This window comes from Oryctolagus cuniculus, chromosome 3 (assembly GCF_964237555.1).
Source record: "Oryctolagus cuniculus chromosome 3, mOryCun1.1, whole genome shotgun sequence".
NCBI classification, from domain to species: domain Eukaryota; kingdom Metazoa; phylum Chordata; class Mammalia; order Lagomorpha; family Leporidae; genus Oryctolagus; species Oryctolagus cuniculus.
In genome coordinates this window covers 20,736,368-20,744,167 of record NC_091434.1, presented here as the reverse complement: position 1 = coordinate 20,744,167, position 7,800 = coordinate 20,736,368, and the positions used below count along the sequence as shown (strand labels likewise).

At 50.2% G+C, this 7,800-nt stretch overlaps 1 protein-coding gene across 1 annotated transcript in view; it reads left to right on the top strand.

Moving 5' to 3' along the window:
• Nucleotides 1–4,730: 4,730 nt before the first annotated feature.
• TTLL4 (tubulin tyrosine ligase like 4) overlaps nt 4,731–7,800 on the top strand; it is a 42,715-nt gene continuing 39,645 nt past the window's right edge. The window contains 1 exon segment of the mRNA XM_017343131.3: nt 4,731–4,887. The gene's annotated coding sequence lies outside the window, so the exon portion shown is untranslated.

Genomic DNA, 7,800 nt, shown 5'->3' with positions numbered 1-7,800 from the left:
CTTGGAGCTCCCACAGCAAAGAGTTGGGAGTCTCAGCCCCTTAACTTCTGTGTGGTCCTGGAAGCACGGGTTCTGTTTGCACAAGACCCTCCTGTCTGTCTGGCTTTGCCTGCATGCCAGCTGCCTCCATCCTGAATGAGCTACACGTGGTCACCTCCTCCTAAGCCAAGGCCCGCAGAGCTGAACTAGGAGAAGGTTGGGATTAAACAGAGAGGTTTATTGGGTTGCTTCGAGACCTTAGGCTGAGTGACTGGTTTGAAGCGTTTAGAGGAATTTCAACGTATAGGAGAAGACAGCTGTTTACAGAGATGTGACCAAAACAGTTATTTGGCAGATCTGTTACCTAGATTCATTATCTTAACTGGAAATGCAGGATCTTCAAAAAGTTCATGGAAAACGTATATTATGAAAAATCCATGTGTTTAAAAAAATTTTGCCCCCAAATAAACTTAACTTTCAATTCCATGTTCCATAGGTATTTGAAAATACCCTGGCACTGCAGAGCCTACAGCTTGACTCACTGGATGGCTGAGGACAAGCGTCTAGGCTCTGGTCGCTCATCTGTTAAGTGGGGGAGACTTCTTTCTGTTCTCCCTTGAGTTCTAGTTATGTTTTTAAAAGATTTACTTATTTTATTTGAAAGGTAGAGTTAGAGGGAGAGGCAGAGAAAGAGAGAGAGGGAGGGAGGGAGGTTGGTCTTCTCTCTGCTGCTTCACTCCCCAGATGGCTACAACGGCCAGAGCTGCGCCGGTCTGAAGCCAAAAGCCAGGAGTTTCTTTCGGGTCTCCCATGTGGGTGCAGGGGCCCAAGCACTTGGGCCACCTTCTGCTTTCCCAGGCCATAGCAGAGGACCTGGATCGGATGTGGAGCATCTGGGACTCGAACCAGCACGCATATGGGACGCCAGCACTGCAGGTGGCAGCTTTAACTGCTACGCCTCAGCGTCAGCCTCAAGTTCTAGTTATTTTACAAATGAAAGATGAATAAGGTGCACTTTTTTTTTGATAAGGGATTTTATTTAGTCCTCACCTTCATTGTTCCATGTGTTTACAAAAATAACATTTTTTTCTAGGGACTATCATTTCCTGCTATACGTAGTATTTGAATTCAACGTATTTGTAAAATGTTTATTTTCATCCACTTGAAAGGGAGAGCAACAAAAATAAAGAGACAGAGACAGAGAGCTCTTCCATCTGTTGATTCCCTCCTCAGATGCCTGCAGGATCCAGGACTGGGCCAGGCTGAAGCCAGGAGCCTGGAGCTCCATCCGTGCCCCCCACACGGTTGGCAGGGACCCAAGCACTTGATCTGCCACCTGCCTCCGAGGATGCATTAGCATCAAGCTAAATCAGAGGCGGAGGTGCTGGGGCTTGAACCAACATTCTGATATGGGATGTAGGTGTCCCAAGCAGTGGCTTAACCCGTCGCATTACAACGATTGCCCCTACTTTTTATTTATTGGGAAGGCAGAGCTATAGACAGGGGTGGGGGTGGAGAGAGATACCTTCCATCCGCTGGTTCACTTTTCAAATGAACTGGGTCAGGCTGTAGCTGGGAACAGGGAACCATCTGGGTCTCCCATGTGGGTGGCAAGGATCCAAGTACTTGAGCCGTTACCTGCTGCCTTCCAGGGTGCAGACACCAGGAAGCTGGAATCAAGTGGAGAGAGGACCTGAACCCAGGTCCTCTGATATGAGATGTGGGCATCCAAATGGTGTCTTAACTACTGTGCCAAACATCCACCCTGAATTCAAGGTATATATCTATATCTATCTATCTATCTATACATATACCTATGTGTGTGTGTGTGTGTGTATGTATATATGTAAGAATGTATGTATGTATGTATGTATACATATGTATATATGTAAGAATCTTCCATCTGCTGGTTCACTCCCCAAGTGGCCACAACAGCCAGGACTGGGTCAGACTGAAGCCAGGAACCAGGGGCTTTTTCCAGGTCTCCCACGTAGGTGCAGTATTCCAAGTACTTAGGCCTTTCTCCACTTTTCCCAGGCACATTAGCAGGGAGCTGGATCCAAAGTGGAGCATCTGGGGCTTGAACTGGTGCCCACATGGGATGCTTGTGTCACAGGTAGCAGCTTACCACGCTACACCACAACACTGGCACTCAAGATATATTTAATGAATCCTTTCTTATGTGTCAGATACTGTTCTAGGCACTGGAGATTAAAAAAAATACCTGTCTGTTATAAGAGTTTCCATTCTGGTGGAGGGAGGTAGTGAATATAATAAAATAAGTGAATTATATATAGTAAGTAGGAAAGTGTTACAAGCTCTGGAGAAAGATACAGCGGTGAAAAGGGGTCGAGGAGGGCTGGGTTGGTCAGGATAGGCCTCTTGGGAAGGTGAAATTGAGCAAGGACTGGAGGAGGTGAGGGAATGGGTGTGCAGAGAAAGTGATCGCTTTCGAGGGACTGAGATGGAGAGGTGCCTGGTGCACTTGAGCAGCTAAGAGGAGCCAGCTTGGATGGAGTAAGGTAAGGAGGGGGAGCGTAGTAGGACATGAGGCCAGGAAGGCCATGGCGAGGTCAGGTGTTGACTTTGTAGACCTGGGTGAAGGCGTGGGGTTTTACTCTGAATACAGCAGGGATCTGTTGGAGGATTTGCTCAGGGAGGTGACGGGATCTGTATGTGCTGAAAGGATCACACTTCGTTCTGTTTGCAAATGTGTTGTGGGTCAAGGTGGGTAGAATCGAGGGGAGAGAGAATGGTATTTTGGACTCAGGTGGTACCAGTGGGGTGGTAAGAAGCCATATTTTGAATGTTTTAAACATGGAGCTAACAGTTCTTAACTGACCGTGTGACCAGAAAAGGAGTCAGACATGGCTAAGAGTTTTGGCCCAAGCTACTGGAAGGATGGGATTCCCATGAACTGAATGGGGAAGACCAATGGAGGGGTAACGATAAGAAGATTCACATTCAGTTGTGGTTTAAGATTTATTTTATTTATCTGAAAGGCACAGTTAGGAAGTGAGGGAGAGAGACAGAGAGAAAGAGCTATTCCATTTGCTGGTTCACTCTCCAAATGGCCACAGCAGCCTGGGGCTGGGCCAGATCTAAGCCAGGAGCTCAGAGCTGCTTCTGGGTCTCCCACATGAGTACAGTGGCCCAAGCACTTGGGTCATCCTCTGCTGCTTTCCCAGGCACATTAGCAGAGAGCTGAATCAGAGTGGAGCAGCCAGGACTTGAACCAGCACCCATGTGGGATTCTGGCACTGCAGGCAGAGGCTTAACCTTGTACATCACAGCGCTGGTCCCCAAATATATAAATCTTAAGAAAAAAAAAAAAGGAAAAAGAACTAAAGACCTGAATCTGGCTAAAGCCAAATTAGGGATTTTGGATGTAACCAATGATTCTTGTCCTCATTTTCACCTTTCTTTCATAGAAAGCTTGAAGCTCCCTTATAAGAATGAGAAATCTCCATCCTAAATTTGGCATGAAATACATGAACATATATGGTAACTTGGAGGACATGCATGCCTTTTTTGAATATGCATATCCCTTCCTAGGACTTCCCCAAAATGAATATGTGTAACTTCTCTAAAGGCTAAGTATAAAGCTGGCACTGTGGCATAGTGGGTAAAGCCACCGCCTGCAGCACTGGTATCCCATATAGGCCCCTGTTTGAGTCCAGGCTGCTCTGCTTTCAATCCAGCTCCCTGCTAATGTGCCTGGGAAAGCAGTGGAAGATGGCCCAAGTGCTTGGGCCTCTTGTACCTACATAGGAGGCCTGGTCCAACTCTGGCCATTGCAGCCATCTGGGGAGTGAACTAGTGGATGGAAGGTCTCTCTGTCTCTCCCTGTCTCTCTAACTGAATTTCCAACAAATAAATATTTTTTTTTTAAGCAAACTATAAAAATTGTAACTGATGGCTGTTTGGGGTCCTGGCTTTGGTCTTGAGATCACCTTGCCCCTTGGCTTGACTGCCCCAAATATATTCCCTTCTACAACGTTTCCTGCGTGTTTACATCAGTGCACGTGCTAGATGTAAACACACAGATCTGCCGCATTACCTACGTGATGGAAGACATCCTCCCAATCACTTGTAGTGTAACATCCGACTATGCCTTGTCTAGGTCATTTGTTGACTTACTGTCCAGATTGTTTTCATCAGGTTCGTCTTACCTTCGACTGCCACCACCCTCCTCCCCCCAGCTTTCTAAGTCTGCAAATCCATCCGGTCTAGGGAAAGGGAGACCCGGGGCACATTTGTCTTGCTTGGGGAGACAATGAAATAATGAGTGGGGTTCGTATTTCCTAACGTTCACACTTGAAGCCATAAAGAAAGCAGGCGTTGTGGTGTGCACCACCAGGTAGGTTGGAGGGAGGCAGAGTGGATGGGATCGCGCTCCCCACCCTTTCCTGGGCTCAAACTCAAGGCTTTTACTGTAAGTTCTTTAATAGAGCTCGGCAGAAGAGCGAACTGAGGCTCGGCCAAAGGCAAGGTCCACAAGGATTAGGTGGAATCAGGGTAGGAAGGGAGAATTCTGGATTCCTAGAACGGAGCCTTTCAGAGCTTTCACCACAGGACTACATCTCCCAGAATTCCGCTCGCCGAGCCCCACAGCCCGCAAGGGACTGCGCGTGCTCGCGGCCGATGACTCCCCACCCTCCCAGGCCCCACAACCCCCGAGATTCCGCGCGCTCGCCTCGCGCCCGCCCCGCCCCGCCCAGGCCTCGGTCTGTCCGCTGGGGGCGCGCGAAGTGCGTGGCGGGCGGCAGCGGCGACGGCGGCTGAGTGCGCGGGTCGCGTGGCGATGCGTGGTTGCTAGGGGCGCCTGAGGCCGCCAGCTCGCCCTGCAGGCCGAGGGAGGAGGAGCGCGGAGCCGGCGCCGAGCCCAGGCGAAGCTGGATCCCTTAGGTGAGTGTGGCGGCGGAGCTGGCCGCACCGGCCCCAGCCCCTCCGCCGGCCCGGCACCCCCTTTCCGTCCCTCCGCCCGGCGGGCCCATCGGCGCCGGTCCGCGGCTCTGGGACCGCTCCCACCCCGGTCCCGCTCCCGGCCCGCCAACTCTCCACCCCCCAGCTCCGCGGCGAGGGGCCGCGGCCTGCCCCCGCCGGGACTTCTCCCCCCGACTCCGCCACGCCCGGGGAACTTAGTTGGCCACGCTCTGGGTGCCCGAAGCACCCTGCTGCACCCCTCGCCCTGGCCCGGTGCCGCCGCTTTCCCGCCGCGCTGCGGTTGAAACTCCACCTGGGCGGGAGCCCTAGCTGCTCTCGGGTTTCGGAGCCGAACGGGGATGCCTACTTCTTGACTTCCCACCCCGAGTATCTATGGAGAAACCCTTTCCTAAGCTGCAGATTGAAACCGGGCCGGCCCCCTCCATTCATTCCTTCACGTCTGCAGGAAGCAGTTTTTAATCAGCGTGGGCAGGTATTTAATGAGCCCGGGTACTGTGAAAGGGGCTGAGGCCGGGCGGGGTTTCGTTGGCAACCAGGCAAGTGTGTTTCACGGAGCTAATACGCCAGCGGGGGCTTTTAGCCAGTGAGCAAGCAGTGTGCCGGGAGAGGTGCTGGACCTGGACTTCCTTGGAAGGGTACTTTGTGCTCATTCCCGTTCTGGGTTTAGGAAGTATTTTAGCCCTGCCTTTATGGAGGCATCCGGCTTTCTCTCAGATACTGCCAATCACGTCGTGTTTAACTTCCAGCACCTGTGGATTCAGCCAATCAGTAAGCATCTGGGAGATCCTTTGGGGCAGTGTTGCATTCCACCCTAACATTTCTTGCAATAAATACTCAGGCATTGCATAAAAACCACCTGTTTGGTGCCCAGAGCGTTCCCAGCTGCTTACTGATTGGTCTGAACCGGCTTTGAAAAGTTATCAGTTGTTTTCTTTCTGGGAATAAAGTGGTGTGAGGGCCTTGCAGATACAGAATAACTCTAGGAAAGACAGTAAGAGAAATGGATACAGTTTGACAGAGCTAAGCAGGGTTCCGAGGGAGCCATCCAATGGCTAAGATGGAGAGGGAAGTTGACAGGACCACGGGAGGACTTGTGTGCTTTGCTGGGTTAGAACTGCATCTGCTGGAGCACGGGTGTTCAAGCCGGTGTAATCAGGGCCCAAGGTTTCTGGGGATGCACCTGCACCTGTAGCTTTAGATTAGTACATTTCCAGATCCTCAGCTTCCAAGTGACCTCTTCTAAACTGCCCTTAGGAAGAAAAGGGGGTGGGGGGAGCATCAGCTCTCGCACTGCCAAGATAAGGGATACTTTGGAAATACTGATTTCAGGGAAGCCTCCCTTGCTGGTTAACTACCTCACAAACCCAGAAGGCTTCCCTCTCCCTGCCTAATGTGTGTAGCTGTCAGTGTGAAGCTTGGTCCTGATTGGGATGTTCTGAATTCAGAACACAGTAGTCAGTTAACCGTAACATGTCTTTGGATCATGCGTTTTTTTAGAACTAAAAGCTTAGATAAGTTAGATAAAACTTGCATGAAGGTTTTTTTTTTTTTTTTTAAGAGATTTAGTTTAGGTGTATGTTACATTTATTTATTTTTAAACTGTAGTCACAACACTTTATTATTTATTTGGTAGGCAGAGATACAGAGAGGCAGAGAGGTATCTTCCATCTGCTGGTTCACTCCCCAAATGGTTGCAACGGCCGGAGCTGAAGCCAGGAGCTTCTTTTGGGTCTTCCACGTAGGTGCAGGGGCCCAAGGACTTGGACCATCTTCCACTGCTTTCCCAGGCCATAGCAGAGAGCTGGATTGGAAGTGGAGCAGCTGGGACTCAAACTGGCGCCCATATGGGATGCTGGCACTGCAGGCAGGGACATTAATCTACTACTCCACAGCGCTGGCCCCGGTGTGTGTTTAATAAGGTAGTTAAAGACTTAATAAAGGCCGGCGCCGCGGCTCACTAGGCTAATCCTCCGCCTTGCGGCGCCGGCACACCGGGTTCTAGTCCCGGTCGGGGCGCCGGATTCTGTCCCAGTTGCCCCTCTTCCAGGCCAGCTCTCTGCTATGGTCCGGGAGTGCAGTGGAGGATGGCCCAGGTCCTTGGGCCCTGCACCCGCATGGGAGACCAGGAAAAGCACCTGGCTCCTGCCATCAGATCAGCGCGATGTGCCGGCCGCAGCGCACCAGCCGCGGTGGCCATTGGAGGGTGAACCAACAGCAAAGGAAAGACCTTTCTCTCTGTCTCTCTCTCTCACTGTCCACTCTGCCTGTCAAAAATTAAAAAAAAAAAAAAAAAAGACTTAATAAGATAGTTAAAAGCATTTTATCAAATCATGTGATCAAATATTTATTCCAATTATAATTACTCCATTTCTTTATTTTGTAAGTAAAATGGTTACTATTTTCTACCTCCTAACCAAAAAATAAGCTTTACACTTATTTTTAACGTTTTAGTTGTTAACTTCAAGATGTGTAAAGAGTATATGAGTATGGTTTTTAAAATTTTGGGCTACATGAGTAAAACCGTTTGAGGAGTGTGTTCCGGGAGGAAGATAGAAGGCAGTAGGACGTAGCATCTGGTTTCTGTTTGAGATTACCATAGTGTCCGTGTGTAGATAGAATAGGAGAGATTTTAGGTCAGAAGTGGGGAGCGAATGAGAAAAGTTACAGTGGTGAAGACTTTGTGGCTGCTGCAGCAGGAATGGGGCGGTTTAGAGAGAGATTCACAATGGCAGGATTGGCAGCACCTAATGGGGACCGTGGGCAAGGAGCAGTGTGGCATGATCCTAGCGTGCTGACTTCCGTGAGGCAGGCGGTGGAAGGACAGGCAGCCTGAGGGAAAGATTACAGGAGTGACATTTGGACGTGCTGCGAGTG